This window comes from Morus notabilis, unplaced genomic scaffold, assembly GCF_000414095.1.
Source record: "Morus notabilis unplaced genomic scaffold, ASM41409v2 Scaffold322, whole genome shotgun sequence".
Lineage (NCBI taxonomy): Eukaryota > Viridiplantae > Streptophyta > Magnoliopsida > Rosales > Moraceae > Morus > Morus notabilis.
This window is the reverse complement of record NW_010359499.1, coordinates 465,642-477,065: the sequence shown is the minus strand read 5'-3', so window position 1 is coordinate 477,065 and position 11,424 is coordinate 465,642.

Sequence of the window (11,424 nt, the reverse complement as noted above, 5' to 3'; positions counted from 1 at the left end):
AAATTATGATAAGACATCATAATTAAGCATAATCAGCTCATGCATATTTATTCATGTGTACTTACAGTTATTTTATGAGATATAGTTCCTACTTGCTGAGCGAAAGCTCAATCAGATATGTTCATGCTGTAGGTAAGAAACCTATCAGCAATTCTTGAAGGGCAATGGCGAGTGGCGTACGAATGGTGGAGATGGGAATGGATACCGCTCACGCAGTTATTTTCCGCAGTAAGTTTAAGAAAAATCATGTATATGTCTATATGATTCAAAAGTTTCAAGTATGTATGTTTAAAAAGTATATGTACATATGTATGTTAAGAAAACTAAGGTTGTAACTAACAACCCTAGTTTTGAGTATTTAAGTTTTAGAATGTTACAGTACATGCAACAAATAAATGAATTTTAAACATGACGATTTAAATGAGTAATTTTAGAAGGACTTTAAGATGTACTTGAATTTAAGATTTCTCACGAAATCCGTTTTAAAGTCAAATGAGATGGCCGATTGAAATGACTAGTTTTAGAAAAGCTTTTAAAGAGTATTTAAAATAAGAGTTCAAATGCTATTCGATTTGAAGGATATTCCTAAAAGGTTTTATCTTAACTAAAATTAAGAAAAGCTTTAAGAAATTTAGTGATTCACTTATTTGAAATTATTGTTACAAATTATGAAAGTATTCCTTCTTATATAAAAAAAAAAAATGTTCCGCATATTTTAAGAAACCCCAGTAAGTACAAGTTAAAGTTTAAGTTACAGTGGCGGCCTCATAGAAGGGTCGTCACAAATAGGCTAATGAATAATATAGCCCTTTAAAAAAAAGAGAAAAGAGAAATCGAGAAGGATGAAGAAGAAAGCAGAAAGTCTTCAGAAAATATTATTTTAATAAAAATGATATGCATAAATAATATTTTTTTATGCACGGTAACTATATTGTACCCCAAAGTTTTCTTATAAATTGGCATTTAAAATTCATTATCATTGTCCTAGAATTTCATAAACGAAATTCTTCTTCTCTCTAAAATACTTCTTCTTAGTGGAGGTTCAAGCTCTAGTCTTAAGGGTCAGTGTTCTGCTGATATGGTACGAGTTCTAAACTCGTTACTATTTATGCTTTATAATTTTGTTTTAGTATGGTATTGCATAGGTAAATAATTCAGGTTAATCCATTATAAGTCGTTATAATGCTTAATTACCATAAACATGAATATTACCCATATGTGTGAATAGGACCCTATACGTGAATAATACCGCATACGTGAATAATATCCATACATGTGAATAGTACCGTATGCATGAACCCATACCATATGACTGAACAATACCGTACTATACCTATGAATACTGTATATGTTAAGTTTACATACTTTGGACAAAGAACTGAAGGACCAAATGATTGGACATAATGGACAACATAACTGGACAAATTTATAGACTTGAAAGTGAAGTAAAAATGGGAAGTAAAAATGGAATAGCAGTACTATATATTTAGTGGTTGTTTGGTTGGGGGATTCGTACCCCGATTTGAATCATGGTTTATGGTTCGCTATAGTGTTTTCTCTCACAAAAAATACACGTAAATCCAAAATGGTTCTAATATTATGATTCTAATCCATAAACCAAACGTCTCCTTAATTATTATTTTAGTATTATTAAGTTATTTTGGTTACTGATATAATATTGTGATTATTATTATATTAGTTAGGACTATATTTTCTTGCGGAAAGTTGAGACAAGGTAAGTAAAGTTCTCACCTACAACACAAGTAACAATATTATTTTAAAAGTTATGGTTTTCTTGAAAGTTAAAATATTTTGAAAGTTATTCTCAGTTTGTTTATATTTGTTATGTTATGGTTATAACTTTTCATTTATCCAAATAAATATTCAGTTTCTTCATATTTACTTTGTTAAAGTATTGCATTCACAGGTTCAAGGTCTATTATTAAGACCACAGGAGAAACTGCATAAGTAATTACTCAAAGTTTATTTTAAGGCCAGGTGCCTTCATAAGAACACAGAGCTCAATAGAAATTATTAAGCCAACAGTTAGCAAATTAAAGAAGTTAGAGTTTTGCAGGTAGTATTCTCCAGGGTCGTGAGAAAAAGAAAAAGAAGTAAAGCACGAGTATATATGAGTTTTAACCTTCACATGAGACTTTGAATTTACTTACTGAGCGTTAGCTCATCAGTTTATTTATACTTGTGTTGTAGGTACGGGAAAAACTGCACTGAATTAAACTGGAGAAGGAGCAAGGTGCCAAGCTGACGTGTTAGTACATAAGGAACTCACCTACTAGGAGAAAGGTTAAAAAGGGGGCATCATTATATTTTAAATAATCATGAGTGTGTATTTAAGACTTTGTGGTGTGAAATTTTAAATTTGTTCAGATTTTTGTGTAGTATGTGTTTTCAACTATTGTAATATATTTAGGTATTTGTATCTTTGTAATAGTTACATTTTAAAAGAGGGATGTTACAAAAGATGAGGTTGAGCGATCCAAGATGGCTGATGGTGAGAGTGAAGTCTCGATGCTTTTCGAGTCTTGAAATATGCTCCGTGAGACGGAGGTATTCAAATATGCTAGCAAATGCTCAAGAACTTCCTGGTGCTTTATGAATAAGGCAGATGAAGATAGAGCTTCACCAGCATAACCTTAAGAACATCTCGAGAAAATGGGGAAAATATGAGAAATTGAGGAGGGATTTCAACAGAGTGAAAGTAAGATACCCAAGCTTAATTGATTCTCTCCCTTGTGAAAGGGAAAAGGGGAGTATTTATAGGAGAAATCCGGAAGCTGGGGCACTTGCTCTAAGGAATCGAACCGCATGTTCTGAGAGAAGCCTGCACACACAATTCCATTTAAAGCAAGATGCCAGCCAGCCTCATGGAGCTGTCAAATAAAAGAACAAAAAATGGGAAAAATGGAGGCGTTCGGCGGTGGTTCAGAGCTGTATGAAGGGATCTAATGGAAACTGAAGCACACTTTGAAGCAAAGATCTACAGCTAGCCTGACAAAAAGGACACCTAAAAACGGAATGGAAGGTTCTGGAGAACTGCTTCGTGACCGATCCGGCAGCACTCTGACAGAGCACTACACACGCTTTCCTTATGGAGCAAAACGATTAGACAAAACAAGGATGCGATTGGAATAATAGCCCAAAATAGAAGGAGATTGAGACAAGGCTCCGAGATCTATGATGATTAAAACACTTCCCCAGTTCTGAAACACACATGATCGCATGGGATCACATTAAATGCTTTGAATATTTCCATTCTCAAAGGTCTGATCGCAATGTTAGACATGTCAAGTTTGACTCATACTATTTCTAGCTAAGCGGCTGTCATTCGGAGCACTTGACACAAATTGCTCTGAGGAACTTCAATGTGAACCAGAGGTATGCACAAAGACTCTCTCGGAGGCATATGCAATGTAGCTCCGAGACGGGAGTCTGGCACAAGAAGAGGCCTCTGTTGAGCTAGAAAATGATGAAGGAAGACCTTTTGGTGGTAGGGAAGGTTTTAGAAGATGAAATTTGAGGCTGAAAGAGCAATTTGGGCTTAAAAAAAAGACTTTGATGAAGGGCATTGGGCTTCCCACGTAAGGAAGGGATTTTAAAGAGAGGGTTGAGGACTCCATCACCCATTTATCCTTAACGTGACTAATTTAAGAAACCCCAAGCGGGATTTAAATAAACACGAAAGTTAAAAGATACACGGGCCCACTTGATTACCCATGAACCACCAAACCACATCCTACGAGAGTTTTCTGAGCGTAACTTGAATCCACAAAACGAGGCCAATAGTGTCGCGGGACACAGATTATCTATGCATGTCAATATTTTTTGTTTTTGTTAAATACACATAGAGTAAAAGAATCCGTGGCTTCAACATGACCAAAGTTTCACCACAGAGGATTTTAGTCATTTTGCGACACATATTATCAAATAAAATACAAGAAAAATATTATTAGCAATTAGCTAATAAAAATGAACACAAAAAATACAAGATAATAAGTTATATCTAGAAACTTGTCGTGGTTTTCAAAACATGGTATTGTACTTGTACACTTCCACCTTGATTTTTATGCTGGTGACATTACTGTGAATAGACTCGTTGGAAATTTGAGAAAAAGAAGGGCTCGTTTAGTTCAATAATTCGAATTTTTAATTTGAGTTGAGATGTGACATGATGTGAGAGCTGTTTACTGTACCAAAAAAATTAGATGTGACTGTTTCTGAGAGCTTTTTACTCTAGTAAAATTCAAATTTTAAATTTGAATCGGTGTAATGAACGATGCGAAATATCACGAAACCCTATTTTTCTTCCTAGACTAGATTAGACTAGCTATGGACGCGCGCATTGGTGGAGAGGTAATTTTATATCTTAAAAAAAGTTAAGAATTTGTATACAACAGAAATATATTATTTATGTATATTGATACATAAATATATACATAGGACATTGTTATATAAAGTTATTTACAATAAATAAATATATATAATATTATTTTATGAAGTTATTTACAATATATATATATAACTCTTTTTTTTTTTGCTGTTGTAGTTCCTCTGTCTTTTGTTAGCTGCACAATATAAATTTTAAAAAATATTAGTATTAATAATTGGAAAAATTAAAAATAGTAGGATTTAGAAGTAGTTACATTACCTAGTTCGTGGACGTTTTCTTGGCTGTTCCCTTTCTTTGGACTTAGAACTGTAATAATAAAACGTTAATAAAGTACGAATTTAAAATTACAAATATTATTTTTATTTATAAATAATGTAAAATAGTAATTATATATTACCTGGTGGCTGATTTTTTTGGATCTGGTGTATGCGGATCTATTGATGTTGTTGTTCTTGAGTGGGCGCTAAGCCTGTAGAATATTGTTTAAATATGTATTTAAGGTAAGGAATATGTCTTATTATATATAATTAATAAAGATGAGTAAATATATTTTACCTTGTAGTTGATGTTGCAGGGCTTGATATTTGTGGTGGTGCTGTTATCAATTCAGTTTCTTCAATATTTTTGAGACAATTGTAGTAATTTGCGTTCCTCTTCTTTGAAATTATATTTGGAAGATTTTTGTTTCACCTCTTAGTTGGTCGATGATTGGTGGGATTGTGAATGGGTTGGTGAATCCTTCGTCAATTGTTAATGCTGAGCATGGTTTTTTTTATCAAGGCTTGTGCTGCTCTGCCAAATATGGTGATAGCCATGTTTCCAGTATGGTCCTCAATACATGCGCTTAGTCTATACCTGTAATTTGTAAGATAATAGATAATTTAGGTTATAAAGTATTTATTTTTGCTAATCAAAGTAAATAAATTTTAATTATAATATATTTATAGTTTTGATTACCATGGTGATGGTGTTGTCTTTATGTGTCCATGGCTATCGCACCACCAATTAGTTCCCGCTTGTTTTAGCTGTCGATAGAATCTAGGGTAGGAGTTGTAGTACCAACCTTGATTTATTGAGAATTTAGTTATAGTGGCCTTTACAGTGAATTTAGTGCCCTATATACGTGTAGAAAAGTTTTTAGCTAAATTAGTGTAGTTAAATGAGAAGAAATATATGAGATATTATGATACTAACCTGGTTATTTTCTTGATCCAATGTCTTTAGTTCATCAATTGTTCTCCTATTTAGTATTTTTTTGCTCTTCAATAGATTGCGTTGGTACCGTTGATGCTGTTGGGAAGTCAATTTCTTGAGGTTACTGAGAGAATCTATATATATATATAATTAATTATTATCATGAAAAAATTTACATAAAGTTTATTGTTTTTAAAGTTTGGGGATTTGTTTCTTACCTTGTTTTTAATGTTTGTGTTTCTAGTATGTTTGGATCAAGATAGAAGATTGTTGCTGCAGTACTTGATACATATGCATTGTCTTAAACATAAGCAATAAATTGGTTAATATTTTGGTGTATTAAATGTAAATATTTTATTCTATATGTTATTATTTTTATAGGTTGTTAAAAAAATACCTAGATATTGTTTCACCAACATTGCTGTAAAAACTGCAACGACTGGTCCTTTCATTGATTTAATGACATTTTCGTCAAATTGATCGGCTTTATGTCCCCATAATGTGACTTGAAGCTGTTCGTTTCTGTGAGAAAAAAAAGTGTGGAATAACAAATTTAGAATGAAGAGTTTTAAATGATATAAAAGTTTTATACTTCTATTAAATATAAATCTTTTTATATGATTGTGGTAATGACTATGAAAAATTAATTTACCTTATATTATGTATCATTATGGTTCGTCGAGATGTTTATCTATCGTTGATATTTGTTTGTTCAATTGTTTGCACTCTTGTGAGAACACCGATGACATCTGTTAGAAAATAAATTGTAAATGTTAGAGGCATTAATTAATACATTGATGATATATATTTTTTGGAAAAAGTAATTTATCTTACCAGTTAGGATTTCAGTCGACTGAATTCTTTGTTGAAGCTGATCGAATTCGATGAAGTAAAATCTATGGAATGGAATAGGCGGCGCCTGTTCTGTAAATGGAACGAAGACTATTGCGTGGGCAAATTGTAGCATCGCAATATGTGGCACAACTTTGTATGTTGATTTGTTCTCAGTGACGAAGAAGTTGCTAATATCATATATGTTGCCTAATTGAATTTTTTCATAAATAGTATCTGAATCTTGTGCTCGAATTGATCCTTAAATTGCTTCATGCTGCAGATATAAACGGTGGTGTTGTTATTAGATTTATAATATTTGGTATTAAATGAGAAGTAATAGAGTATTATATTGGTTAAAAGATATTACCTCTTCGTCAACTAAAACACAATCAACGCTGATCAAACGTCCAATGCTCAGATCATTGTTCGTCCATAATCTACAGATTCTAACCCTGATAGTTTCATAAACTTCATTTGGTTTTAGCGCTCGAATTAATGTCGTCATTTTGGCTAACTGTTGGCGGAAAAGAGGTAATTGTTTTAGTGCATAAAAATAAGAACCTTTATTTGATATGTTTTTGATAGATGAATAGTAAGCAATTTTGATTATAAAGAAAGATTATGAATCTAGTACTTAATTTATTGTAATATTTGTATTTTTATATGGTATTTTATTTCTTTATTTGATATTATGTAGAATTTCTTTGTAAACGATATTTTTTATGTAATTTGGATATCTATTAATTGAATTATGAATTAGTATATGCAATCCTTTTGGAGTTGTAGCTCTTGATAAAGTAACATGTAATTGTCTGTGAGTAAAAATTTTACTATCCAGATATAATCTTATTTTATTCAAAGATTGCCCTTGGCTTTTATTTATTGTCATTGCATAGCAAATTTTAATAGGAAATTATCGTCTTTTTAGTGTAAATGGCCATTTAGATTCATGTACAATCATATCTATTCTTGGAATATAGACTTTTTCAACATTGCTTGAGTTTATGATTTGTCCTTCTATAATTTTATTTGTTAATTGTGTAATAATGAGTCTTGTTCCATTACATAATCCAATTGATTGATTTAGATTTCGTAATAACATTATAGGTGTTCCTAATTTAAGTTTTAATTCATGTGGTGGTATTCCATTAAAGTTAAGAGTGTGCAAAAATTCTTGAGGATATAAAAGATTAAGTTCATCTATGTTTTCAGATGAGGATGCAATAGTGTCGTAACTATAATAAGATTTTTCTTGTCCAGGAATTAAGGATAGTATGTAATTATTAATTTCATCTGCTGTTTTATTCTTTGGTGTTATGATTGCTCGTTCTTTTAAGTATTCAATATTACTAAAGTAAGTATTTAAGTTATTATATATTAAAGTTGAAATTTTTTGTATTGGATTTAAATGATAATGTAGTATGTGTTTTTCTGGTATTTTTACCCATGTAGCGTCTTCATTTTCTAAATCTTTTATTCCTTCAGTAGTACCATTACCAACATTTAATATCCATTTCGAAAAATGTTGCAATTTCCTTTTTTTCTTGTTATGTATGGTTGAATTATTTTAATCTCATGTTTTCTGTTAACTTTAAAATTTTGAAATGTGGCCATAAATAAGAGTTATTTATAGTTGCATTTATTATATCTTCCTTTGTTCCTATGGGAATAACTGGTAAAATTTGTCAGAAGTCACCTCCTAAGACAATTGTCATGCCACCAAATGGTTGTTCAAAGTTATTTCTTAAATCTTGAAGTGTTTTATCTAATGCTTCAAAACAATATTTATTAGTCATATGTGCTTCATCCCATAATATAAGTGTTGTTTTATCAATTAGTTTTGCCAAGTGAGTTCTTTTTTTGATATGACAGGTGGAAAATTTATCTATTGACAATGGTATTCGAAATCTAGAATGTGCAGTTCTTCTCTTAGGCAGTAGTAGCGATGCTATTCCGGAATATGCAACAGCTAAAATTATTTCATTATTTGATCTAACTTTTGTAATTATTGCATTCCATAAATATGTTTTTCCAGTTCTGCCATGACCATAGATGAAAAAGAGATTATTTTTTTCCTCATGTAGTGATTGTAAAATTTGTTCATAAATTAATTGTTGTTCATTATTTAAACTATTTACTAATCTAGTATTTTCTTCTTTTAATTTATATATATTGTAATTAAGTTCTTCTCTTAAAAGCTTATTATTTAAATCATCCATTAATGATCTAGTTGGAAGAGGTAAGTTAAAATGTGTTAAGGTTGATGAATTTAAATTTAATAATTTTTCTAGTTCATATAGTACAAAGTTGTATAATTCTGTTTCAGGTACTTGAAAATTTGAGTTATTAAATAAAGTTTTAATTTTGTGTAATATATCATCTGTCATAAGTTTCTAATGTTTTTCAAGCAATTTTATTGGGTTATTTACGTTGCAAAATAATAAAATTATGATTAATAATTGTCGTAGTTGAGTTGCTGTCGACCAAAACGAAGCCTCTAGTATAGATTCATCCCATTCTCGATCGACTCCTAATAAGCCTAGTGCATATCATGTTGCTTGGTTTGTTGGATATGTTATATTATTAACTGTTCGAAGAGCCTCGTAACTTGTTGCACCTTTTTTATGATTTAATAGTAATTTAAGATAGTATAATTTTTTAGAGCTTGGATGGACGTGAAAAGTTTGTCCAATTGTATGTCACATTTGTCTTGGAGACCAATATTTCTATTTACCATTCCAAACGTATTTAGTTGGAAATTCTAAGTTAGTTGTCTTGCATTATTATCATGTTTGTTTGTTTCCATCCATTCAGTAAGAGTTGTTTTATCAACACCTGGTTGTCTTATTATGTTATTTAGACGCTGATTTGAATGGAATGTTATATTTTACATTCTTGGTAAATGTATTGATAATCTTTGTACTGCTGGATTTCTATGATGTATTGAAAATTCAAACAGTCGCCACATTGCTTCATATGGTGTTATTGTTGGTCTCCGAATCGAATTCGGATGCGGAAGCGTAGTGGTGCGGGGGGAAGCGGATCGTGTTTAACAAAAATTTTCATAAAACTTTTGAGATACTCTATAGATTATATTAATTTATGCATGAATAAATTAATCTCATTAATTCATTTATTAAGAACTCAATCAGGAAAAATACTTGGAAGCCGACTCGGATGATAACTTGAGTTCTTTGACCACGAACAGTCCTTGCTCCAATCTTTGTGTTTAGAAAACCAATGTCTTCCACGTTAATTCCTAGAATCCACGAAGACGTATGTGTGGGCACACATGAGACAAAACGAGTTACAATAAACACTCAAATTTCCACAAACACCAATGCATGCACGATGCGGAATTTTTTGAAGAAAAATGTTTCCTTCACTCTATTAGGGAATTTCGGCCACCTCTAAAATTAGGGCAAAAATTAATTCTGAAAATTGTCTCAAAAATTGTCACAAAAATTGTATATACAATTTTCTACTATTATCTTATTTATAGAGTAGAAGTCAAACTTCTAGAAGGAATCAAATCTCTATCTCCAATTTGAATTTCGAACCAAAATTCTCCTATCCCTTATCCCTTGTGGCCGGCCATGCTAGGGATTCCTATCCCTGTGTGTGGTGCCAATACTAGATAGGGAAGGAAGAGAAAATCATCCTTTATCCTGTAATCCAATTTTGACTCAAATTCAAATTCTAATTTAAGTCAAACTTAAATTAATTTGAATTCTAAATTGAACAACTTATCAAATAAGTTTAAATGGATAAATCTAGATGTGTTCAAATTCATTTCTGAAAAAAACCTAGCCTCAATTCCCAACCGTCCCTTATAGCCAAGCACAGCCATGGCATCCGAAACAACCAGCTCTACCTCTGAAGTTTCTTCTCATTCCAATCAAACATCTGCTCTTCCAAATTTTGGAAATTCTGGAAATTCTGGAAATTCTAAAAATCTTTCACTCCTGATCACTAGCCACAAACTTAATGGGCAAAACTTCCTCCAATGGTCTCAATCAGTCCGGATGTTCATCTGAGGCAGAGGCAAAGAGGATTATCTAACAGGGGAGATTCCAATTCCGAAGAAGGATGATCCATGCTAGAAAAAGTGGAAGGCCGAAAATCATCTGATTATGTCCTGGCTCATCAATTCAATGAATGTTGATATTGGTGAGAATTTTCTTCTCTATGGGACTGTACAAGAAATTTGGGAAGCCGTAAAAGAGACTTACTCTAGTTCCGAAAATACATCGGAGTTATTCGCAATTGAGTACATCCTTCACGATCTACGGCAAGGAGATCTCACAGTGACACAATACTTCAACACACTCACCCGTCACTGGCAGCAACTAGACATTGTTGAAAGCCACGGATGGAAGTGCCTTGAAGACAATGTCCTGTATCGAAAAATAGTGTTCCACATAATCTCATTATGCGAAATATACTCATTCAATATCTCACCATATTAACAGTGCGGATAACACCGTTCCATTCTAAATGGGAATGACATGTATTAATAATGTTTTAATTAAAGATTCTGAACTTTAATTAAATTCATTATGAACATTGCTTTTTGATTATTATCCTTAAACATTATCCTCTCATATATAACACTTATATGCAATGTTTAAGGTTACATAAATAATCATGAAATTTTTATTGATATTCATAAAATATTCATAAATATATGCACATAAAATAATGAATAAATTCTTTTATCAAATAAATAATAAATATCCTATTACATCTTATGCTTCTAGGACACCATTCCCAACAGTTATGTATCTACAATTAATATAATTTTTTATTTCATCTATTTCTTAATAGCTGGTTTCTCCAGTTGTTTCCATATGTATATTATCTTCTATGACTGCTCTTATTCTATCTCGCCCTTTTGTTAAATACTTAAATAAATATTTTATAAGCATAGATTGTGAACAAATTTCTACATTGATATGAGCATGAAATTTTAAGTATAAATTTTTATT